This window comes from Triturus cristatus, chromosome 3_2, assembly GCF_964204655.1.
Source record: "Triturus cristatus chromosome 3_2, aTriCri1.1, whole genome shotgun sequence".
Taxonomy (NCBI): domain Eukaryota; kingdom Metazoa; phylum Chordata; class Amphibia; order Caudata; family Salamandridae; genus Triturus; species Triturus cristatus.
In genome coordinates, this window is record NC_140584.1 from 818,933,222 (window position 1) to 818,960,997 (window position 27,776).

Genomic DNA, 27,776 nt, shown 5'->3' on the forward strand with positions numbered 1-27,776 from the left:
TGAAAATGTAAGGATACAAAATAAAATTTTGTCACAAGAACATTACATTTGTGCCACAATTCTGGATCCACGTGCAAAATTAGGACTACTGAAGACATTCCTTGCTTTTTTCGACATTGATGTTGCCCGCTACAAAAGTTGTATAGCTGAAGCAGCCAGTAAGTTGGAAAACGAAGGGCTGCTACTTAAAAGCCCGCAAGATCAACCCACAACAAGTACTGAAGCAGGCCATGCAGAATCAAGTACAACTTCGTCGGCTGAGGGCAGTGCGTTTGGCTCACAATCACAACACTCACCATCACTATCGACTACAGAAACAATAACTGGATCATTAGGCCGAGTACAATCATTCTCATTACAGGATTGGTATGTAAAGATGGGCCTTTGTAAGCACAGTGCTGATGCACAGAAAAAACAGCACAAAAGCTTACCAGCAGCAAGCCTGAACATTGAGCGGATGGTCCAGGCCTATCTGGACGACCCAACAGAGGTGTACGTTGATCAAAACCCATTGCAGTATTGGTATAGGAAAAGGTCTGAATGGCCACAGCTCAGCAGGCTGGCGATAAGCTATCTGGCTTGCCCTGTCGCAAGTGTCTCTTCTGAACGTGTTTTCAGTGCTGCTGGTTCCATTGTAACATTGAGAAGGACCAGTCTATCTCCCAAAAACGTGGAGAGGTTAACAATGATCAAAATGAATCAGCACTTCATACCACTGAATTACACAATACATTAATCAACGGAGGAAGATGAGGACAGCGGCTCAGGTGACGGAAGTATTGTGTCAGATGATTACCTACTACTGGCTGAACCCCCAGAGTTTGAGGACGAGCTATACTTCCCTGACAATTAGGCTCGCACTTACTGTCTTCCTCCCTTTTTTCCCCCTTTGTTTATGTGTCTGTCGTTCCGGTTATAAACTTGTGAATCACAACAAATCCATTACCACCGTCTTCTACTCTTCTAATTTAATATACAAGTTTCAGGTGTCTGCTATTTGACAGTACAGTCCTCCGAATCCAGCTCCTCCGCTCCATCATACTGAATCTCCTGCTCAATTCCATTTCCCTCATGAATGATGATTGGATGATGGCAACAACAAATTCAAACTTTCCTAGTCCTTCCAAAAGAAGTGGAGCATGAATCAGATGACTACTATAGCTATCCTCCTTTCAGAGCCGAGAGAGACTGGCCATTAACTGAAAATAAGATGGAACAGGTAATGATTGATGCCATGCATTGGACGCAGAGTCGCAGACTGAATGATTTAGATTTTGTTGTGTTTGTTGTGCATGAATTTATGTAATTGTGCACTGCCACTAATCAACTTTCTACAGAACACACTAAACTTAATTCAAGGTTAATTCAATTTTCCCCTTCTTGCAAATAAGAAATTTGTACTTCTCCTGCAGCTTGGTGATACATTGCTTTTAATTCAATACAGGAAGGGGACTCACTCAATCTGCGCAATGAGTATGATTGACACAACAGCACCGTCCATCGTGATGATGGCGAAATAGACGGCCCGTTAACTTAAGATGAGAAGGAACAGGTAATGATTGATGCCATGCATTGGACGCAGAGTCGCAGACTGAATGATTTAGATTTTGTTGTGTTTGTTGTGCATGAATTTATGTAATTGTGCACTGCCACTAATCAACTTTCTACAGAACACACTAAACTTAACTCAAGGTGAATTCAATTTTCCCCTTCTTGCAAATAAGAAATTTGTACTTCTCCTGCAGCTTGGTGATACATTGCTTTTAATTCAATACAGGAAGGGGACTCACTCAATCTGCGCAATGAGTATGATTGACACAACAGCACCGTCCATCATGATGATGGCGAAATAGACGGCCCGTTAACTTAAGATGAGAAGGAACAGGTAATGATGACAATTAATGGCATGCATTGGACACCTGACTCTGAGCGATTGGTCTTTGTGTTTCCGTTGTTTGTTTGTTGTGCACAAAGTGATGTCAAAGTGTACTAGTAATCTATCTTTCTGTACACAATAAAGAATGACTCAAGTCAGTAATATTTATATTTCTACTCTTGTTGTGTCATAAAAATTTTTACTTATACTGCAGGCCGATCTTCACAGTCAGTCAGTAAAAGTATCAGAGATGATGATGAAGTCAGGAGGACGTTTCATGAGTGGCATAAAATGGAAAAGCCTAAAGGTAAACACGTCAACAACAACCACAGCAGACCCAAATGTCTGTGTAGAAGTTGAATATAGTGTGGCGGTGGGATGACTGCAGTGCATTGATTTTACTAACTTAAACTGTAAAATGCTATGTTTGGATTGGATAATGTGCTTTGCGTTTGTCCAACTCTTTGAGAGAAAAAAAAATGACTCTAAAGTGTTAACGTAGGATGTGCTACTGCTAAGCACTGTGGGCCTGCTCTCTCCTGTTACTGTTGAAGGTCAATGCTGGAAACAGACTAGAGTAGAGATGATGCATACATGCCACCTCGGAAAGTGTTCTTGTTGCACTACACCATAACTTGTGCATTTGTTTCAACTTTGTTTCTCAATATCCCCTTTGGTTTTCCCATCTACAATTACAGGCCGGGCCTTGCCCTATACTTTGGAAAACATTACAATGCATTCTTACCTTACCAATAAATCAACATTTTTTTTCCAGCCGGGCAGTGGTGAGTAGCGAGGCGACACACCCAAGATTGATGGACGAGAGGAGCAAGAGGAATGCCGAGATGCAAATCCAGTCCACATTTTTTACCAGGATAACACAGTAACAGTATCCACTTTAATCTTATTTTAAATAATTTGATTAATATTTTGTATACAATCTTTACAACAGTGTGTTCTTGGAGTTGTTATTATCATCAATCCTCATTAGGTTTGCTCTGTGTTTACGTTTCTTCCCTACCAATATTTAAAATTTCTATTTGCTATCTGTAAAAGTATTAAGGCCGGAACAACAGAACAAGAACTAGAAGTGTATGTAATCCGGGTCTCTCATCATCATGCATGCATTGCCTTTTTCTCCCTTAACATATGGATATGGTAGTCTTCAATGATTGTCGTTTGTTTGTCTATGTATGCATACTGTTTTTCTATGTCAAACCTTTCCCAAAAACCCCCTTCCCATCCATTCAACAAACCCTAACCCTCTTCCCCCGGGCTGTGTGACTTATTGTCGAGGTGTAACTAAATTAAATGTACACCAATACTTAATCACACACTTGCTGGGGCAGATGTGGTGAAAGCAACACTACTTCAATTTCAAGGCAGAGCGATGATCTTCTTCTGCTTGGCCAAACATGAGTAGGATATTTCAGAGGTTATTTTTTTTAACAAAGGAACATATACTTCAGCATGAATTGCCGGCATTGATTGGATTTGTTTGTTGTCATTCCTCATATACACCACTAACTGTTAGGCTGTAGGTCTAGTCAAGTGACTCGACACAACTATAGTTTGTAACTCTGTCTAGTAGGCTATCCTAACCACCATTCTGTTTTTTTGTCAAATATTTGAGCATATTATTGTTGCTCGGTAAGTTCTGTACTGTACTTCATTCAACTACTCCTCTAACAGTCTCTCAAAGGCGATTGACTGTCTCCTTTTCTTTTTTTGCAAATGCTGCCGCCCTGCCAGTGTCTACTACTACTACTATGCTACCACCACCACCACCCCAATCATGGCATGTATGAAAAAGGAAACCATCTTCACCATGCAGCCAGTGCTGTGCCACAGTTGGACATAAACATCAAGCACCGGTAAGAGAGAAGTTTGGGGGAGGCAGAATTAATAATGGACATGTTGTCAATGATTTCATTTTCACACACCAGTACAAAGAATGCATAGACTAGAGGACAGACTGAAAGTACGAGAAGGACCAGTCAATGAGTGAGGTGTGTCGCATCTATCTGTTTGTGTCTTATACAGTCAGCCAATTATTGAAATCAAACACAGGCTATGGGCGTCCATGCACCAGCAAGTAAACAGTGTGATGTAAAACAGTTACCCCACCTACAAAACATTAACAACATTGCATGTAACATAGAAAAATATATTTAATTTACCCTAACAAAAATAAACTAAACCCACAAAAGCTGACCCACCCCCCTCCCTAACCCCAATCAATGTCCATAGAAGTCCGTAACGCCCAAACAAGTTCCCACCCACCCACCCAAACAAGAATTAAAAAAGGGGCAGAACAGGATGACAGGGACTAAGTGGTGGGGCGGGACTCAAGGAGGACACGCATCTGGCGTATCTCGCCCTCTAACGTGCGACGCGGCGTCTAAGGGTGCGGCAGTTGCACCACAGTGGGGGGGGCACCGGAGATGCCACGGTGGCGGCGGGCAGCCGCCAGATGGTGGCGCCGTACCGCTGGAGGGCGGTGGCTGGGGCCCGGGCCACTGGAGGAGGCTTCAACAATTGCAGCCGCAGTCTCCTCCTCCTCCTCGGCTAAGACCACCAGCCGCCGGTATTCTCGCTGGTTTGCCTCCAGCTTCCTGCGCCGTGCCTTGGCGGCCAACTCCTTCCGATTTTGTTTCGGAGTAGCTGTGTATCAAAAAGAAAAAAACAAGACAATTGTAAAATATACTCTTAGAAAAACAGTAGGACAAGGTAATTATTTATACACATAGTGGCATGGTAGAGTAGCACTATAAAATAAAGCACAGTAGTACATAACATTTTAAATGTCGCCCGTCCTTCTTCCTTCCACCCGTCTTTCACTTTTTAGTTGAACAGTGCACCAGGTGCTCTTCTCCATAAAACTTTCAAAGCGGAGTTGAAATCAGATAGATGAGGCCATTGGTTACTCAATACTCCCGCTCCTATGCCAATTAAAGGGAATTCTAGTCTTCTAGTTCACTCTTCAAACGTCCCCAACAACTCATACTTACTTTCGACATCGGATAGCAGGCGCACTTTGTCCGCCCGCCATCCTCATGCTAAAAAGGGTGGGGGTCCCGTGGGGACAATTAATTAGGATGATGCGCCCGGCACAGTGGCGGGCGCATCCTGTTTTTTTTAACATTCTGGTTGGCTTTGCTGAAACCAATGCTAAAATGTTGTGCTGCTTTTCCAAGCACAACATGACGGGCCCCGCAAGGAACCTGTCATGTTTTGCTTTGAAAGGCGGGGGGGTACCATAGCATAGGTAGGTACCCTCCATGGGGGCACCCAAGCATACTCTGCAATGTCTGCATGCCTTTCCGTGGCAGACGGCAATGCCACCACGCAAAGGCATTCCAAAATGCAGATTATATGGCTGGCGGTGTGTTCAGAGAGACACCACCGGCATATTGAACCCTTTTCCGCCTGGTCGACATGGTCTGAATATTTTCTACAGGGATGGCGGGAGGTTTGCCCCTGCGGTGTCGGCAGTGAATTCCAGCCGGCCCGGCGGGGGCAATACGCCCACCATCCTAATGGGGCCCTAAGTCACAACTGTACAGTATACATATACATACAGTACACCCTTGCAGTGAGTGTACTGTCAAGTTCAACAATAGTTAAGGATTATGAATCTAACTTACCACCGCCTGCCACTGGTGCTGCCACTCCCCCTACCGGTCCATCGTCGGTATCGGCAGCAACTGCCGCATCCTCGCCCTCCGCGTCGCCTTGTTCGCTGGCCCCGGCAATGGTGGTCGGTAGTGCGCCTAGAAAACATTACACATTTATTAGGCGTCATATACACCTCCCCCCTATTGATCAGTAGCAAGGTTGAAAAATTAGTTAATACTAACATACATCACTAGTACAAATCAGGTAGTAGTAGAGTAGACACTAATAGTTATATATGATCATTGTAGCCTTTGCTTAATTAGCCCTAGCCATGCTACCATTTTACCTTTGTGTCTTTTATTTTTGCACATGTGACGTTACCTTGCAGCTTCTTAAGACACCTTTGAGCCCACATGACCTGCCTCACACTGCTACTGTCTAGTCTACGCGCTGCGTACAATCGGTCAACAAACATTAACAAGCCACTTTTTTAGGAAGTACTGGTGTACTACTGTTACTGTTAGTCCATATTGCTTATCCATAAATGCTACACTTTTTGGCACGGCTGAGAAATGCTTGCAAGTTGCAATATACTAACGCACACCATTTCATTTTTCGCATTAGACGCAAGATTCCCTTCTACGAACCAGAGCTTCTGAATGATGCAACAACTACCAGTACTAGGTTCTTCTAAGGTGAGGGGTCCCTTCACTCACATCTTCATTTATAAATTTATATAAACTAAATTCCTAGGGGATGGTGGTGCTGCCTTCCACCACTGTTCAGTTATCATGATTTAATTCCCAACTGTATAAGTGTAACAATGTATATTGTTTTAATGTTATTGATTTTCCGGTTGGTGCTTCATTTATAAGAAAACAGTGTACAGACCTTCTCAAATTGAAATAAACATTTTGAACTTGGTGGTATTTGGTGTGGACTAACTTACACGAGTGAGCAAATTAAAGTAAGGGTGTGCATGTGAATTGCTTCCACGACTGAGAGGTTGGGTGTGTTATGTTCTGGGTTGTCTACTTGTTGGGTATCTTGGGGGGAGGGTTCCGAGACCTAATAGTTATGACAAGACAGTACTATAGTCAAGCAGTGGAATTGTGGTGGGTGCGAAATTTCTGATTGAGGTGTGCAAGGAAGGTCCAACCCACCATCACCAACATCCTATTTTCTGGTGCAAATGTCTGTGTATGTGCAAGATCCCTACAACAGTAGTATGTCCTATAGGGTATCATATAAAAATAGTAATAAATCTGGTAGGGCTGTTGTTGCTGTGAATTTTCAAAGCCTCAAGAACAATAAGAGTAAAAGTAGTAGAAGACGACGACCCAACGGATTGGACTCAATGGCTCGAGCTACTGGTGAATATGAGTTTTATATTACAACCTTTTACAAAGAGTGGCACTGGCCAACTGGGCAAGACTAGCTACTACAGTACAGACAGACTGATAGTATGTAGTAGTAGTAGTACTCAGAGTCACCATAGCGGAGGCAGGGATAAGATTTTTGAAACCGTACAGATCGAAGGATAATTGGTGGTAAAAAAATAGCATTTGGAAACAAACAATAGTTCGGGAAAAATATGGGGCAGTAAAAGTTATGGAATAAGAAATATTATTAAAAACAAGAAGACTTACTGGGGCCAGCAGAGGAGCCCTCAGCGGTGTCCTCCTGGTGGTGTTCTTCTGAGTGTCCCGCCGACTGCCCAGTCCCTGTCGGTCTGCCCCTGGGTGCTGATGAACAGGAAAGATATAAGAAAGAGACAAACATTGATGGATGGTGTCAAACAAATACAATATTTTTCAACAACGGTCAAAAAACACTTATGTAAACAACAATTGCAATAACTGAATTGACCGATCTCATCTGGTCAACAAGTAATATCGGGGGATTCTCAGTTTGACTACTTAAGTTACTATTTATCAACAGTAATCCAGTCTTCCATTCTGATTCCAGAATACTAAGTTACAACTAAGCCTAAGTACAACGTACCACCCAACCTAGCCCACCTATTCCAGGCATGCCAATTGTACACTAAGTATGCATTTCCACTGTATTCCTCAACAATGCATATGGTCAAATCATGGAGGACACATGAACATGACTACATTTTTTGTATACACCAAATTTGGGTTTGATTGATTGATGCTGATCTGCTAGTGCTAAGTAACTGCTAAGCCTACCACCACTCATTGAACAAACTAGAAAAGGTTCTAATAAAGACTGCCGTACTAGCAGCACGTCACGTAACTGAGTGAGGGGGCATCACGCATACCCCTAACAAATTAGAAGCTCATACAAAGTACCTAAACCTAAGTATCAATCCGCCCCTCTCTATTAGTGACAGGACAAAGTAAGGAGTGGACTAGAGTCACTGTAGCATTACGTAACTTAATTTCTCTAAAATAAACTCGTAAAGAATCACGCTAAGCAAGCGCAAACGCAAAGCTGCAAACAAGTAAGATTAGTAGTAGCGCAGAAGAGCACCTGTGTCAAAAAAAATCACAGACTTTTAAACGTAATTAACCTGGAATGTAAGCAGCAACATTCTAGCTGGTTGGAAGAAAAGAAAGATATTCGCAATATATAACACAGAGCAGAAGAACAGACACAAAGTAGTGATAATTAAATAGGTACTCACCAAGCCCCGGGACCTCCACTCCCAGCAGGTCCTGCTCACGGTCCAAGATGTCGGACCACCGGTGCGTCAGCTGCGTCTGGGTGCGCCGGACACCAGAGAAGCGTGACACTGCCCGGCGCACCTTCCCCCACCGCTGCCGACGCTCCCGGAGGCCGTACCCGGACCCAGGCCTGCCACCTGCTGCCAGGGTTGAGGGGAGCTGGCGCTGCACAAAGAAAATTAGTGCAGCCAACTCCACCTCCCCAAATAAGGCCTGTGCCTGCACCCCTTGTGGGCGCCGCCTTCCGCAAGGAAGGCGGTCGCGGCTCTGGCAGCCCTACCCTTGGACATGGTTCTGGGGACGGGGCGGGAAAGAAAAGGTAAAATAAATAAAGGAGTAAAGGAAATAAATAGCAGGCAATAGAAAGAGAAAAAGTAGCTAAAAAACTAAAAAAAAAATAGACAAAAACCAAAAATATAGAAGCAGGAAAATAGTTAGAGAAATAATAAGTAATAAAGATCCAAAAAAAGTGGCTATAAACAAAGGATTGAAAAGATTTTGGGAGGATTCAAAATCAGGCCCCAGAACCATGCAATAGAGTGAAAAACAAGATGGCCGCGTACATTGCGACCACGTGCGCAAGTTCGCGCGATATTTTCTCCCTGAGCAAGCAAAAAGCAACGCGATCAAGTAAAAGCGGTCGCGAACAGGAAATATCGACCGCGAACGGACGCGAACATGCATTGCGCGACCCGGAACAGGAAGTGAGCATCGCGAGAGGGCAGGACAAGTGAAAACAAGATGGCCGCGCCCGTGAGCAACCGCATGGGTAAGTTGGCGACCCGCGATCCCGCAAAAAATACCGCGAACAGGCGGGAAAAAACTTCTGCGTCTTCGCGATATTTCCGGCGTGTTTGCGGAGATTTTCAGCATTTTCGCGATAATTTGCGAAGGTTAATTTCGCAAATTCCGCCCACCCCTAGTCAATGCCTGACTCATTTAATCAACGCATAAGCAATGACTAGCTTCTAATGCTACTAAAACTTGACAACATGACAGGTTTTAAAATAGTTATCTGTCAGCAAATACACGATGTTACCAAATGCTTCTCTCACAGTGGTTCCCAAATGCACACACACTCACAGTGTGATTCTAGACAACAACCACTATACCCAGGAGTTTACCAAAAATCATTCACTACTGTGGAAGTGGTAAGAGAACTGCACACAATCTTCATATTTCAGGACTGCACTTTTGTGTCAAAGCCTGACTCATTTAATCAAAGCATAAGCAAAGACTGGCTTCTAATGCTACTAAAACTTGACAACATGACCGGTTTTAAAACAGTTATCTGTCAGCAAATACACGATGTTACCAAATGCTTCTCTCACAATCCTTACCCAAATGCACACAGACTCACAGTGTGATTTTAGACAAGCAACACTATCCTAGAAGTTTACCAAAACTCATGCACTAGTCTGGAAGAGTTAATGGTACTGCACACAATCTACATATTTAAGTACAGCACATCAGTGTCAAAGCATGACTCATTTAATCAACGCATAAGCAAAGACTGGATTCTAATGCTACTAAAACTTCACAACATGACAGGTTTTAAAACAGTTATCTGTCAGCAAATACATGATGTTACCAAATGCTTCTCTCACACTGATCCCAAATACACACTAACTCACAGTGTGATTCTAGACAAGCACCACTATCCCTAGGAGTTTACCAAAACTCATTCACTACAGTGCAAGTGGTAAGGGAACTGCACACAATCTACATATTTCATGACTGCAATTTACTGTCAATGCCTGACTCATTTAATGAAAGCATAAGCCATAACTGTCTTCTAAGCTACTAAAACTTGACAACATGACATGTTTTAAAACAGTTATCTGTCAGCAAATACACGATGTTACCAAACGCTTCTCTCACAGTGGTTCCCAAATGCACACAGACTCACAGTGTGATTCTAGACAAACAACACTATCCCTAGCAGATTACCAAAACTCATTCACTACAGTGGAAGTGGTAAGGGAACTGCACACAATCTACATATTTCACGACTGCACTTTACTGTCAATGCCTGACTCATTTAATCAACACATAAGCAATGACTGGCTTCTAATGCTACTAAAACTTGACAACATGACCGGTTTTAAAACAGTTATCTGTCAGCAAATACACAATGTTACCAAATGCTCCTCTCACAATCCTTACCCAAATGCACCCAGACTCACAGTGTGATTTTAGACAATCAACACTATCCTAGGAGTTTACCAAAACTCATTCACTAGTCTAGAAGAGTTAATGGTACTAAACACAATCTACATATTTAAGTAAAGCACATCAGTGTCAAAGCATGACTCATTTAATCAACGCATAAGCAAAGACTGGATTCTAATGCTACTAAAACTTCACAACATGACAGGTTTTAAATAAGTTATCTGTCTGCAAATACACGATGTTACCAAACGCTTCTCTCACAGTGGTTCCCAAATGCACACTGACTCACAGTATGATTCTAGACAAGCACCACTATCCCTAGGAGTTTACCAAAACTCATTCACTACAGTGCAAGTGGTAAGGGAACTGCACACAATCTACATATTTCAGGACTGCACTTTTCTGTCAAAGCCTGACTCATTTAATCAAATCATAAGCCATAAATGTCTTCTAATGCTACTAAAACTTCACAACATGACAAGTTAAAACAGTTATCTGTCAGCAAATACACAATGTTACCAAATGCTTCTCTCACAGTGGTTCCCAAATGCACACAGACTCACTGTGTGATTCTAGACAAACAACACTATCCCTTGCACTATACCAAAACACATTTCTTCATCTAGAAGTAGTACTACATTTTAGTATAGAAACATAACATAACTCATTTCACAAATTCATAAACAATGACTGGTTTCTAATTCTACCAAAATATAAAAACAGCACAGTTATCTGTCTACAAACACATGAAAAACACAAATGCTTATCACATAATGGTTTCTACATGCACACACATTGTAGAGAAAAAAATTACTCCCTACACTTTAGCAGGAGAAATACATTATCTGATTAAAATCAAAATAGTCTACATACATCCCCTCACAATTAAATAACTCATCTTTCAAATTCTTTTGTAGATTAAGAAGTATATCAATCACTCACCATATTTTCTTTTACAGAATCTCTGCACTGTTCACCTCTCAGCAAAAACAAAGAATGGAAAAGTTTCCCTTTCATTTTCCACACATATACATGTAAACATCAAATCACTATCCTCCACACATAACCTCAAAAGCAAACACACATTTCTATTGGTTAAACATTTCAACCCTTTCCAACTGAAATACATTTCAACCCTTCCCCCAATCTGCCTTCTGCCTGTTACCATAGAAACAGGTCATGGAACACTGCACTGAGCTCACAGGTCACAAGTTCAGCACACAATATTACTAAACAAGACAGGAAGTGTGCTTGACTTTTCAACATATCAGCTTATCATATCTAATGTTCCTTACAATCTGTTTTTGTTAACCAATAAGAATCATACCTTTAAAAAACAGAAATATACACCCTACCTTTCAGTGTAGAAAGTAGTCATACAACCAATGATTTTTTGTCTTTTTTCAAAAAACATTGCAGTGGAGCCGCGCACCCACCGCGTGAGAATCCCTGCACCCAACGCGTTAGGATGCACGCACCGTGCGTGCATTTCGCTGTTTTTTTTTTTTTTAAAGGGGGCCCCCCTAAGCACCTCTAGAGGATCAGAGTATTTCCACTCTGCCCCCTTTATATGTTTTACACACTTATTCCCCTTGCTTCTTCAGCCTCGCTTCTACCGAGGCAGAAAATGGCCGCCAACAGTTCCTGGTTTCGAATGTAGAGAGACACTCGACAGCCAATTAGCATTCAGCGCGCGATCGGGAGGGTGCGCTTACGGTGCGTGTACGGTCCGCGGATCCTCTGCGGCCGTAGATATCACTAACTTTGTTACCTTCATTTTCTCAGGAACTACTGAACAGATTCACACCATTTATGCAAAAGGCACGAGTCTGAACTGAGGACTACCTCTTTGCCAAAATTGGTGTCATTCTGTTCAGCGGTTCGGGCTGTAGCTGCGACAACAGATCCTATGGGAAATTGCATGGGGAAAATGCGTTTTGGGACCCCCCTTTTTTCTCGGCCCCCGCTTGACGAATCACCACAAGACTTTCAGGGTAGGAGCGGAGCGGAGCTGGCCAAAACTTTGGGAAATTTCGCGAAGATTCGTAAATCGGCGCCAGACTTATTGGGAATAGAATGTTGCGAATTTCCTATGGAAAATAGGTCCTAACTATAACTATCTACTGGCGAACGCCAGTAGATAATATATATATAGCTATATCTATATATATATATCAATATAGATATATATATAGATATATATATAGTACAATCACTTGTGTTTCTTGTAGAAATCTGTTCCATTCACAGATAATGTGTACAGATCCTTATTCAAAGTATCAAGGCATCACGTTTGTAGCATGGGTATCCACTCAGTAATCAAACTAATGGTGTTGATGTGTAATTGTTGCTGGGTCCGTTGTGAAGGGTCACGTATATATATCTGCACTTATTGTTTATATTTTATGAATGGCTCCGAAATTTCAATTTTCTCTACTTGATCATGAACTATGTACACAACTTTTGTCACATGATGCGATCCAACACATCTCTGTCATCCACTCTTTTAAAGTTGGGACTGGCACAGCCCCATTATCTTTCTGTTGCCAATGTTGTAGCAAGCCAGCTGCTTGCCACAGTGGCTGCTGGTCAGACCTTCCATCTCAGACATCTCATGCAGAATAGCTTAGTGAGCTGAGGGAATGAGAAAGTGGGCCTTATTAACCAATCGTGTAATTTTTGGACAGCATGGAAGATTATTCCAGATATGAACACCAGCCCCCACAAAGGCTCAGTTTATCAGAAACCTAAGTGCGACCCAGGTTACATGAGTGAGGACTGTGATTGAGGGCACTTTCTAGGTGGAGTTGTATGGGGATATGGTACATTTATTGAGAATCTGAGAATGAGAGGGCCAGTCGGGTTGCTCAGAAAATATTGGGTGCACAAAGTTTAATACCACAAATATTCTCTCATTCTATGGAGGCAGTCTCAGAATGAGTAGGTAAACCGCTTTAGGGATGCAGCTTTTGTATTTCCAAGGTGGTTTCACACCACCTAAATGCCAGACCGCGCAGAACGAGCGTCTATTTGTCTATGTTCTTTAAATATGTATTATAATACTTCTACTCTGTAACAGCATATAAATAAAAGCCCTTAATGGCTTTAATGTTCAGTTCCATCATTAGACCGATAGTCTATTTTGGGATCAGTGACATAATATCGATACCAACTGTATCGATTCACAAAAATATTGTAAAGTAAATAATGTCCACAAAAATATCGTCGTCCTATACTTTACTAATCAAACAATCAATCAATCTGGATTTGTATAGCGCTGCTAATCACCCGTGAAGGTATCCAGGTGCACGCAAATGTTGCTAACAAACATATTGCAGTTAAAAATAACTATTTTTTACTTATATCAATAACAAAAATATCATACACCAAAATAATATTACCTTTAAATAAACATATAAATTGTCAAAAATATCATTACACACAATCTCGACTAAATAATTATTGCCATAAAAATAAAGACATTTCATTACTAAACTTCAAATCAATTCAATTACATTTTTATTGTGTCAGCATAAAAAACCTCACTAGCATTTTTTCCTAATAAAAATACTTCTTCTTAGCAAAATCTATATAAAAACATTTCATGCTTGGCTTCATAAGAATATGATTCATAAAATTCAACATGCAGCAATGAAGATAAAATCAAAACATTCCTTCAGTAGAGTACATAATATAAAATGGCTTATTCACTCAATAAAACAGAAGAGAATGATAATAAATGAGGCAAAAAATATATATATATATATATATATTGTTGCATAGTAAACAGTTTTGAGCTGGGGTATAGAGTGAATAGATATTTCACAACCCAACTGGACCATCACTGATACAACCTACGTTGAGCTATAATATACACCACAGAATTCAGGACTTGTGAGAGTACCTCATGCCCAAAAAATATTTCTTTTGCACTTTAACTCTGGGTACCATCGCGACCTGAGCGCCGCTTAGTGTAAAATGAAAACAATAATAAAGTGTCACATGAGGTAGAAATCAGATTTAAATCCACATAGTGTCCACTAACTGGTATGCTATTAAATTTTAAGTGCTAACAGTTATAAGGTGTCTAGAGTGGTACACAACAGGCAATTAAAGTAAAAATAATTTTACTATGATATACAAGGCAATTAAAAAGGGCTGTGCTCGCGAACCGGTTTATCACAGTTAGATGGTTTTTATTGTTATTAGTCCGGTGCATGCAATTCCTTACAAAGATACCCACATGTGCAATGAATGTGTGTGCTGGAGCTGTATATTAATCCGTAAGCACTATCAGGTGTGCGGGTGGGGGAGGGGTTTGTAATGCTACAGTCAGCTGCCTGACAGCCGGCCAGATACGCTATTGAAAATATCGTCTCTGTATATTCTGTAACATAGCTCATCAAATCTGTAATGCTGGAAATCCCGTATGACTCAAAGAGGGTCCGTAGCCACCTAGATCGGATGGAAGTGTATTTTGTACAAGACAAGAGCAAGTGGGTTATAGTGTCCTCTCCTCCTTCGGAGCCGTTGCAGGGAGAGTTCTCCTCTTTAACTGTTTTATTTTCACGAGATATGACCTTGTTGGGAATATCCCTAATCTAAACAAATTATATACCCACCTTCTTTGGTTTAGCTGTATTTTATCTAGGTAATCTTTAAATCCCACATCACTCCTAAACTTGAAATATGAATTTATTAAGCCACCTGGTCGGCAATTCCAATTTTGGCATCCCTTAGTAGGACTCCTTGACTAGATCTGCAGTATCGGGACCCACTTGGCCAGGATCTTCCCATAAGTTGATCTGGCTCATGGCTATTAACCATTTTCTTATGTGAGCAGAACACGAGCATGCCGCTTTACCGGTGCTCTTGGACTTTATCCTCCTAATCAATCTAATCCAGTATAAAACTGGCTGGATTCTAGACTGATTCGTGATAGAAACTACATCCAATTGTTCAAAAACAGGAGCAAGGGGGGTGCCGCACCCCAACCCCAACAGGGTTCTGAAGAAGCTATTTTCAGCTACCTGTAACTTTTCCAGTTTTTTGTACCCTCAAGTCTCAACTCCATACTGGTTTGTTTTAAGGTAATGGTAGCCTTAGTTACATGGTCATTCAAGTTTAGTTTGCTTGTCATACGAATGCTGAAAATAATCATAATGACTAACCACCTCAATTCGGTCTTCATTTACCATGATCTTTCTTTTAAATGCTGGGGTTGGATGTATTGCCATTGCCTTGTTTTGGTGATGTTAATCACCAAGCCCTTGCTGATGCAATAATCCACAAACATGGTCCACAGTTTGAGCATGGCATTCTCTGCACTGGATATTAATACCACATCATCAGCAAATAGGAACCTTTATACCTGTAATTTTAGGAATATCAAGGGGTATTTATAGAAAATATTTTACTACGGCATTTTTAAATAAAGTGAAGCGTAGTAGGGCCAGTATACAGCCTTGTCTTACCCCCCTTTTCAGTCTGGAATGGAGCAGTGCACTCCCCCATTTTCCCATGATGTATGCATGTGGTATTTTCTTGATGCAGACCTTTTATAAATTGTAATAACGGAATTGGGACCCCCAGTCGCTCAAGAGCTCCCCATAGTTTAGGGGGGTCAACTAAATCGAAGGCTGACTACAGTTCAATGAAGTTTAGGTATAGCCAGGTTTTTTGAATAACAGTATATTTCCAACAGGATAAATATAAGTGACATACCTGCTTAATTGTTGCAACTTTTGATCTAAAGCCAGCCTGCAATTCTGTAAGTAGGTTGCCGGAATCTACCATACCTTGTATTCTATGGAGTAAAACTTTCCCCAATATTTTCCCGACACTATCCAGGAGGGAAATTGGGCAGTAATTTGATGGATTCCCTGGGCTGCCTTTTTTATGAAGCAGTATTCAAGTTGCTGAATGCCTGGAAGCATGTATGCAGCCACTGTTTATAGCGGCATTAAAGACCATGCTCAGGACCCACGACCACATCACTCCTTGTTTTCTAGTCACACTAGATGTGTGTCCCAGGCAGTCAAGTTCTTGTTGGGGATGTACGTCATATATTTGATGGTTTGATATTCTATTGTACTTGTGTGCTAGTCTGCATTTCCCTGTATTACATTTATATGATCATCTTTTCCGAAGGGGGAAGCATGTGGGTTTAAAGCTGTTACACACAACTGTTTGTATCGCAAGTGGAGTTATTATTTTATTTTGTTCTATTTCACGTCGTTAATCCAAGGGAGTAGTAATATGCGTGGCGGATATGGTCCTCCTTAATGCGCCTTTCCGTTTTTTTTTTGTCTTATCTTGTGATTGTTTGCCACTTTTCATGCCTTTTTTCTTTTTTGTGATTTTCTTTTATTTTTTTTTTAGGTAATTAGCGATTCCTGACTATATCTTGCCATATAGTCAGGAATCTGATTCTCGTTTCTGCTTTAATCTTCCTCTCAAAAATGCAATAGAGCGTTTTATCAAGTTGTTTTGTTGTCCCCTCACTGTGCATTTCACAATGCATAAGATATTAGGTGGTGATTGCTCAGGCTCCCACTTCTGCAGCTGCTTTTGTCACCTTGTTAATTAGTTCTGGTCTGAATAGCTCTCACAGTGAATATATATATTCTTTGCCTTCTCCCACTTCTTTCTCTTTGTTTACTGGAGTGTTAAAGATGGTAGTAGGGGGCCGTCTGCATACGATTGTCCAGTTGGTATGCCATAGTCCACAGTATATATGGTGATGGGGTAAAGGTTATGGGGCACTGATCATATTTCCCCCCCCCCCCCCTTCTGCCGTGAGTGACTCCCTGAGGTTGTATTAAAATACCAGCATTTTAAATTAACCAAAGAATAAAAATAAACCACAAATAAATATATATTCTAACACCATTCTAACAATTTTATATCAGTAAAATAAACTTAAACCACCCTTCCAAAAAATATTCTATTCTATACATCAAAATATTATTTAATAAATTATATAAATAAATAAAAGGAAGAGGAGCCTACTGCCTGGCATACCAGCACACAAGTAGCCCAGGTGCATTATAGAAAATTCAGTGCATGCTAACACTCACTTCGGTTGAAAGTCTTTAGTATTTACCATAAAGATTAATACAAAATATTTTAAATATATTCATAAATACATTCAAAATAACACAAATAAAACAGAAATATATACTCAACATTATAAAATAAACACTAATTAGCGTTCCCCACAAAAAAGGCAATAACTGAACAAAGTTTACTTTAATCGAACACTTGCCAGTAAAAACAAACCTTAAAGCAAAGTAACCAATTAAATTATATTATCAATTAAACTAACAATATAAAAAGGTACACAAAATAGGACTACTCACCACACCAAAAACTCCAAAATCAGCAAGATGACAATACCAGGCCAGATTTGCCAAAGACAATCTGAAAATAGAAGTGGAAGAGTACTTACAACTACATTCTAAAGTAAGTAAAACATTAATTTCACTAATTTATACATTATTTAATTTAAAAACGGTATATAATACTAACAAAATACTCTACTTCTTTTATCTCCTAACTGTAGATGCTACATAGAATTTGCTACCACATTGATAAACTACTAATCTAACAAACAAACTACACCAATCACATACCTGGACAAAGGCACACAAAAAGTAAGTAAATAAAAATTCTTTCTAAAGACCAACTCACCCTCAAGCGCTAAAATAAAATGAAATTCCCTCAGCCCCACTAGCTACCAACAAACAAGCATTTATAATAAAACTAAAACAACTCCCCCCCTCCCCCCCCAAAAAAAAGAAATGGAGCCACCTGACCCACATTTCAACACCTCCAAAGGCAAACCAGAAAATAAAGACTGCAGTTTCCAGCAAGAACACATATATAAGTATAAAACAGAAAATGAGTTCCATTACTTTGCATGTCAATAATAAATGTAATATAAATTTTGTAACTTTTAGGGGCCGATTATGATGCGTCTCGGAAGTCTCAGACAGACGGTCGGAGCCTTCCGAGCCGCATCATAATGGCCTCCTCGGTTTACTTTCCGACCGCCAAATTAGGAAATAGGCTGTCAGAAAGTAAACTGGCTGGTCATTCCATCTAGCTTTCGACAGGCTCAGAGAGCCCGACGGCCAGTCAGAATTGGCCAGTAATCTCAAGGGCGGACCTTTCCGTCCTTGAGATTACAATGTACCGTTTCCAACATGGTTTCCATGCCGGCCTGTCCGACCTGGAAACAATGTCGGAAAGCGTGTTTGGGGGCCCGCAGCAGGGCCCCCTATGGTGCTCTGCCTCCCGTTGAAGGTCAAGGGGGCACCTATGGTGCCCCCCCTGTTGATCCCTGCACCCATGGTGCCTGCCACGGGGTGCAGGGATGAACCACACCTCCCATTTCACTATGGGAGCATAAATTACGGCCGTTTTACGGCCGTAATACATGCCCCCATAGTGAAATGTAGGTATGTGAACAAACAGTGTTTTTGTCGCATCCTAATGAGGCAGTCAGTCCCAGGACCGAGTTGGTGTTGGGCGGAAGGAATTTCGCCTGACATCGAAATCAGTCCCTTAATAATTTGTATTATTGCACTATTTGCATGAATAATGAAAGAAAGAGCAAGAAACATCACATCACAGAAAGGGAAACAATTACTCTCTAACTTAGGAAATGCCCTAAATAATGCTTTATTGCTTGCTACGGGAGGACAACTACAAAACATGGCATTATTAGGAGAGCACAACCAACCCCAAATGTCACCAAAATCAAAGTAAGGCATGTACTACTAAATTGATGCACTTGTTCCCAAGAGCACACATCTAACCTATAATTAACACATCACAGGCCAGCTACCAGCTACACCCACCTTAAAACGCTTAGTAGCACAAAATAAAAAAGCCACCAGTGATACCCCAAGTCCATATTTCTGTTCACTTAACCACCACATATAATCAGGAACCCTTCCTCCTACATGCTAACCTTAACAATTAAAAACATTATATTTGCTATAGCAGATAACTCATTAAAATTAAGCCAATGTCAAACATGGATGATGGATGGGACAGTCAAAATGTGCCCCAAACCATTCACTTAGATATATATCATACATGGTGAATATCAAACACCAATATACCATTCATATACTACTTGCTACCTAATGAACTAAGTAGCACTTACCACAAACTACTAAACTACATTAAAATTAAATCAAACAACTACGCCCCACATAATTCATTTTCAACAAGACATGATCCAAACGATCCTTAAACTATACCCACACATAGCCAAAAAAGGCTCGTACTACTATTTACCAAAAGCATTTGGGCAGTCCTCCAACAATCTGCGCTAAGGGCCTGATTACGAGTTTGGCGTGCAGGCGCAGGACTGCCAAACCCGTATGTGCACCACCCGCCAGATTATTACTTTTTAATCACTGGCGGATGGTTCTTTGGCATTCCCACAGCGGTGCCTGCGGCACTGCAATGGGAACGTCAATGGCAGTACCTGCAGTCCATGCCGTGCAGGTACTGGGGTGCATGCACACAGGGGGGGACAACATGTGCCTCCCCTCCATGCACCCCATGGCCCAGAGGCAACAGGGGGCCCTGCAGGTCCCCCTTTGTTTTCTCTCCACTACGTTTTTTATGGAATAGGAACCGCAATGAAAACCGCGGCTGAGAAAAAACTCGTATTATGCTTGGCAGGACAGTGGCGGCCCCGCCAACCATATTGCGGCCTCAGACCGCCACACCTCTGCCAGGGATCTCTGATCCCTGACGGTTGGGGCGGTGCAATAGCAGTCCTCCAGCCCAACTTGTAATGGGGCGGGCGGACTGTTGGTGTGCAGGTGGCTGGACTGCCACCGCCGTGCCAGTGTGAGTCTGGCGGTCTGTGGACCGCCAGACTCCTAATCAGGCCCTAAGTGCATAATATACAATAAACAGACAATTTGCCTTTGGAATTAGAAAAATGATTGCACTAGTCTATATCCATGTAACAAAGGTAGCTAATCACTACAGTTTACTTATAAACTAAGGGCCTCATTACGATGGCGGTGGGACCGCCACCGTCAGCCCATCTGTGGCAGTCCCACCGCCATTGGACCCTGCATTATCGCCCACTGCATTATGATGGTGTGCAGATTGTCAGTCGGAGAGACCGACTGCCATCGATCCGACAGGCGCAAGGAGCCCATCGGATGGAGTGTAATGCCTACAATGGTAGCGGTGCCTGCTCAGGCACCGCCGTAGGTATTACAACGTCAGTTTCTACTGGCCGTGTCATGGAGGTTTACCACCATGAAAAGGCAGTCGGAAAGGGACATTGGGGGCCCTTAGCAGGCTCCCATCCCATGTGGTCCTCCGACATGGGCCCTGGGGGGCACCTATGGTGCCTCCCTACATATCCTGCACAATGTGGCAGGCACCACATGGTGCCTGCCACATAGTGCATGGATATGTACAGAGTGTATCTTTTGTACTGCGGCGTGTGCTGCATCCTGCAGCACATGCCGCAGTACTAAAGATACACACTGCGAAAGGCGGTCGCATCATAATACCGGTTGCGGATGTCCGACAACTACTCGGGCGGTCCCATTTGCCAAGGAATGACAGTCGGAAGTAAGTCCGACCGCCATCCTAATCAGGCCCTAAGTCCCCTAATGGACTACTTTGAAGATACTTAGGTTGGCAGAGTGCATCACTCTGGACACAGGCACCAACCCAAATTCCAAATGACATGGAGGAAGATCTATGGAGCTCCATGGTTCAAGAAGCCAAAACCAACAATGCAGTAGGAGGCTGTCTCAGTGCCTTCCAATCTACAGTAGGCAGAATCCAACCAACTCTCTACAAATTCATAGAAGCTCTAAATAAAGAACAAAGCTCCAGCAACTAAAATGTATCAATTAGTAACCCAAATGAAGCCTAAAATTAGCAAATAAAATGTACAACATGCTACAATGTAAATGGAAGCTCTTTATTAACAAGGGAGTACCCGACTCAAAATCAATAGTCCAAACCCTATACTTTAAAAAAAACTATCTACACAATATTCAATAAAACTAAAACTAAATTCAAACCAGCATAACTAGAATATTTTTAACCAAATATTAAAAAAATATTTTTATACATCCATCAAAAAAAACATTGAACTAAAATAGCAAATAGGCCTGATGTATAAAATGAATATGTATATTATTTATTTGAAAATGAAGAAGTCACCAAACATAAAGCTCAAAAATCCAAATGAATTCAAATAGAATCATTTAATTACAACATATTAAATGTAATATAGCAACTACCAATCACATCAAACAGACCCTAAGCACTTAGTAATAAATGACTTTGATTTATTCTGTGATATACGGTGGTCTCTGAGATCTAGGTTCTAGGCTCCTCTCTCTTGTCATCAGTTTTAGCCGAGATCTCCAAAGCCTATGTGACTTAAGAACAGTTAGACAGTTCTTGTAAACAAGTATCAACACCATATTTGGAGACAGAGGCTATTGCACACTCACTGAATTGCAAAGTACTTCCTTGTTTAGGTCTCGCCTGAGCCAGCGCTTATAGCGCTGCTCTAGTGAGAGTTTAAGTAAGCGGGTTTTGGAAGTGCTTACCTAGCGGCTTTTTTCAGGCCTCCAGCTTGCGTTCGCGATGTTGTGCACACGCACAGCTGCTATCCTGGTTTTTAGCATTCCTTTCCGCGCATGGTCGGCTTTCCTCCCCTTTCTCACCCGCTCCTCCCCCACTAATGCGGGGCTCGCCCAGGCCTGCCATCCGGTAATCTTAGCGCACATTCCCAGGACAAACTTCTGCTGACATGTCTCACAGCCCTCTCGCATAGCCGGCTTTCCTCCCCCTCTCTCACCCGCTCCTCCCCCACTAATGCGGGGCTCGCCCAGGCCTGCCATCCGGTAATCTTAGTGCATATTCCCAGGACAAACTTCTCCTGACATGTCTCACAGCCCTGAAGCTGATGCACGCAGGCCATCATCCCCAGGAATGGAGCTATAAGGAGACTTTGTGTCGAGATGGGGAAGGTGTTTGAAGAAAGTCCATTTGTTTACTTTGCTTGATTGTGGTATCTTAGCGCACATTCCCAGGTCAAACTTCTGCTGACATGTCTCACAGCCCTGAAGCTGATGCACGCACGCCATCATCCGCAGGGACGGAGCTATGAGGAGACTTTGTGCAGAGATGGGGAACGTGTTTGAAGAAAGTGCGTTTGTTTACTTTGCTTGCTTGTGAAAAAAGTTTAACACCATCACTGTAAAAAGTTTGAGCACGTTGCCAGTGCAGTGTTGATGCATATGGTGATGCTGCGTTTACATATATATATATACGTACATATGTAACCTCCCAGTTGCTGCTCTCTCCTCCCTCCTAGCCCCCCGCCCTCTCTTCCTCGCTCTCTCCTCTCCCATCTTCTCTCCTTTCTGTTTTTGGTTTCAATCTCCTGTCTCCCTACCCTGCTCTGCCACCCCACTCTCTCTGCTCTCCCTCCCCCTCCCTTCCAATCAGACATGGGGCTCTAATTTGCACCTGCAACCCATCTGATCACAGCTCTGAGCTGTAGTATTGAATATGGTGGACTTCAAAACAAGGCGTCATCCAGTATCTTTAATGTGAAAAGCCCCATGGCATTCTGTGGAAGCCCCTTTCCCTAAGGTTGTGTTGTCGCTCGTCTGTCTTTCCCATCCACCCTTCTCCAACCTTTAAGGTGCCTCCGGCATTCTCTTTCTGTTGTCCCTGTGTTTTCTGATGATAACCTGCATTTTGTGAAGTGTCCCTCCACCGAACAGCATTTAAAGAGAACCTATTCTGCGATAAGGACTGCCCCAATATGCATATAGTCAGTAGTGTCCAGCACTTAGAGGAGTATTTGTTTTTGGGTCCGTGGCAACATGGGAAGGTTCGGGCTGCAAGGCAAAGTGTTATCACTTATTTTTGTTAAACGTTGGATTAAGAGAGATTTTAAGCACACAACACCTTTCCTATTTTTTGTAATTTGATAATAGTTTTATAAGCTGAACATATTTAAGGAATATGTATAATTTATTACAGTTCTCAAGACTTTAAGTGGTTCTGGTCGCTCCCGGTCTAAGATCCAGTAATAAGTAAAACTGGACATTACAACGGTGCCTGTCGGGCCCTAGATTCATGTCCTTAATAGTACAAGGCAAATTACTGATCGATTATTGAATAATTGTTAAAAACCTTAAGGTAATCCATGTCAGCAATTTAATTCCATTTGTATTTCACATGTTTTACTCAATCTTGTTTCCGCTTGGCACTGGTTACAGGGAGGACATAGGGAGTGTTAATCTCTCCCGCGCCTCCAGAGCCTCTTCCTAGTCCTTTCACTACTCAAGTCATACAGCACACACCCTGAGCTGCTGGCTGCAGCTGCCCCCGCAATGCTTCTGGAGCTGAGGAACCCTGCGAGAAAGCAGGTTAACAGCAGCTTTTCAGCAGTTTATATGCACTTCTCTTCTGCCGCATCGTTTTCCTGCCCCAAGAAATAAAATGTCTTTGCTTTATTTAACTACAGCACAGGAGAGGCTTTATTTTGCATACGTAATACCACTTGAGGGGTAAACACATACTGCTCTTGCGCTTTCATTACCCATGCAAGAGTCGTTGCATTGGGAGACTGAATCCATGGGGCTATGTGATCAGTCTTCCCGCTTCATGAAAATGAACAGTTAAGCAGCAGCTAATAACTACAATTTTTTTAATTGTTTATTACCAGCGCACTAATCAGCACTTATTATTTGCCTAGAATCTGGTTGTGTGCTATAGGGTTGAACTAGTAGAACATGCTGTTTTTTTCACATCGGCCATGGTTATTATTTTAAGCTTCTATGGGTATTTTATTGATGTTTTTTGCTATTACAAATTGTTTATTTTTGCCCCTAGCCTGTGCAGAGGTTTTGATCACTAGCCCACTCGCGGGCAGTTTTCCTAGAGTGAAAAAAAATGCGCTCTGGAAGCTACATCGGTTACATAAATTAAACAAGCATTTGCAATGCAATAAGTCTTGCATTTACGAGAGTTTCAGCTATTGGCATTGTAAATGACCATGCCTTTTATGTATGTTTTAAAAACAAAAACTTAAATAAAAGGCATGGTCATTTACAATGCCAATAGCTCAAACTCGCGTAAATGCGAGACCTATTGCATTGCAAATGCTTGTTATTTTAAGGTCTTGACTTTAAGAGGATAATAATGAGCACTCAGGGATTACTTTTGGAAAGTGCATTAGGTAAAAATACTAGCTCAGACAGTACATGCATCTCTTGCTGCAAATATTATATCCAAGTAGTGTTGTTGTTTTGTAAATCGGTGTGAAACATTATTAAGTAACATGCTAAGTAACTTTTAAAAGTTTTATGGCAAGAAGGCTGAAAAAGCTAGAAATATAGACTGCTAGGGTAACTCTGACACGACTAGCGGGTCCCGCAGGAAAGAGTAGTATTTTCTCACACCCACGTATCACTTTAAATATTTAGGTTTCTACCACACTATAGAGGCTAATGTAATTGCTTGAGTCAGGAGGCTCGCATTGGCTTCAGCCATGCATAATTCTGAGTGTCGCTAGAATATGGTGGGTCTGCTGAGTCATTTTCAAGTAGCAGGTAATGAAGTTCTGCTAGAGTTGTGTGAGGGTGGCAGAATCAGGTTATTTATGTATAAAGGACACATTGATCAGATTATATGGGCTGACCCGACCTTGATACTTCTTTAAGAGTGCTCAGAAATTGTCAAATGTGAATCGGGTAACATTAATTCATAGAGTTTGAATGGGTATGTGAAGGGAGAAATGGTCACCACCTTACAGTGGTTTAATCTGATGCGAGTCGAGCAACTTTTGAGTAGAGCTCAGCTGTATATTTCTATTATGTGCCGATCGATGGGCACAAAGGACTCATATTGCATGCTAAGACGTGGGCAGCGTAGTGGATAGGTCAGAAAAAGAAGAAAAGTCAGATGACAAAATGTCATGGTTACAACAGTACACCACACTGTGAATCACCCTCCCCATACACACACATGGTTAAAGAGTAGATCGACATTTATACTTGGATGGGTCACTCAGACATATACACGTTCTCACACACTCGTCTCGTTCAGACTCATGCAGTTCTCAAATTCTCACACATACACACACTCTGACCGCTTTCTACCCCAGTCACTTCGTCTTCGCTTTTCCTTTCCCTCCAGATTCCTCACACACCTCTCCTCCTGGTACTTACAACCTCCATCCCCCCCCCCCTTGGGTACCAAGGCTGCTGTTTAGTCTTGCCCCCAGAGTGAAGTACTCCAGTACCATTGCCAGGGCCACCAATACCCATCCCAAAGCTGGAGCAGATGCAGCTCCCACAGCCCAGTCAGGCATGCTATCATTTTCTGACCCTACCTCAATCCAGCCTGCGCGGGCTGTGCTACATCGAGAGTGGGTGTCCATCTTGAGCCATGACCACAGAGCGTAGCAGAAACCACGGACAGGAAGAGCTCTGAGAACCTTGAGCGAGAGATGGCGGGGACGGGGTCTCAGGGATCCCGATGGACCTACTTCATAACCGCTACAGGCTCTCCCCCCTCCCCCAGCCCTAAAAACTCTGCAGCAAAGTCAAAGTCTTAAGGGGGAAATTAGAAAATAAAGAATAAAGGACGATCCTGCTCCTTCAAATGTACAAGGAGGAAAGTGATTAACGTGTAACATTATGTCACAGCATAAAACCTCCAAATAAATAAATACTATAGCCTAACAGTCTATTGATCTATCACAAGCTTAATTCATTCTGAGGACCCTCCGTGGAGGCGGATTAGGATCCACAATACAGAACACGGGAGAGAGGGAAAAACCCATTATTTCTTCCTCCCACACAATGTTCATGAATAAGAGATATGTTCATCCCTCGAATTAGGAAAACAGCCCTCGCCCACTTACTGTGGCATGCTTCATCATAGGGTGTTCCCCATATTCAGGAACATGCATTATTCAATGTTTGTTTTGTGATCTGCTAAGGTCACCTTTGCTTCAGCGGTGACCTATGCTTGACCTCAGAAGCACCTTTGTTGCAGTGCATTATGGGTGTGCCCCCTTGAAAGCACGTCAAGGTGGAGGTGATTGGGCGAAGCAAGATGTGGTGGTGGATGTGGTGAAGCGTGCAGCTCAAGCCTGGGGTACAGTGGCAGAGAAGTGTTCGGATGTATTATAGAATAACTGTATTGTGGCGCCCTGGCAGCAAGCAGTGACTGCAGGCCCAGCATGTGGCCCTCTGGCAAAGAACTCCTGGTGTTATTATGGCATAACTGGGGTTTGTTTCTCAACTGAGGTGCATTGGCAGCAAGGAGAGCAGGTGGAGTCAGTGTGTGGCACCAGCCTCCTAAAAATAGTTTAGGCCCCAGCACTTTCCCCCCTCTTCTTTATACATTAGCACTGCAGTCAATGTTCTCATTAAATTTAAAAGACATTACAATACCTTATAAAAGTATTCCTTTATGCTATGCATACCAGCTTAGTGGTTCCCAACTAGATTTGCCTGTAATACACAAATTGAGGCACAGTGTCATCATTATTCCACGCATGTGCAATTGTGAAGCACACTATGCTTACAGGAACTACTTGCACAGTGTGTAAACATGCGCAGTATGCTGGGCCCAGGACTGGTCCCATTGGTTCTCAGCCCGGCGAAATCTGATATCTTGGGATTCAGAATTCAACAGGTGCCACAAATTGCACCAATTACTAGTTTGTAAGAATGGGGCAAAGCAAGTGGATTCTGGCCATTTCTGCACCAAAATCCACATGCCCCACGCCCCGCGAATTCTTCGTCTTTCTTCCTTATTAAATTTCAACACGTTTGACCCACCGAGATGCAAAAGGGGAGGGTCCAAGGAGCGCAAACTTGATCACTCCACATGTAATTCCGGCTCCTGCGCAGCTAGGTGTTCGCACAGGAGCCTCAGTTTAGGAGGGGCCAGAGGATAGAATGTCTCTGCGAGCAGGGGCTGCACAGACTCCTTTCTATCAACTTCTATGCCTATCTGTCTGACGCACAACCAATACAAAATCGCGACTATGCACAGAAATGCTACACATGAAAATCTTAATTTAAATACGTTGTTATCAGAGGAGTTTGGCAGATTCAAGTTATTTCTTATTGTTGTGGTCTACACGGTTTTCTTGCAGCGGAAAGTACGCGATTTGCAGCATGTGAGGCAAGAGATTTGTGAACGAAGCTTCTTAATTACCAAGCGTAAAGTGTACATTAATGACGTACCAATTCATGTGCACTTTTGGTGCAGAATACAATGTTTGAAGGAGCACCAGCAAAAACGTCACAGCAAGACATGCAGCCAATGATGCAAAAGCGATCAAAGACGCGAGTAGAAGGGCCTCAAAGTAACAA

At 42.3% G+C, this 27,776-nt stretch overlaps 1 protein-coding gene across 8 annotated transcripts in view; it reads left to right on the forward strand.

Moving 5' to 3' along the window:
* MPP4 (MAGUK p55 scaffold protein 4) overlaps positions 1-27,776 on the forward strand; it is a 397,034-nt gene that overhangs the window by 140,722 nt on the left and 228,536 nt on the right. The window lies entirely within an intron of this gene.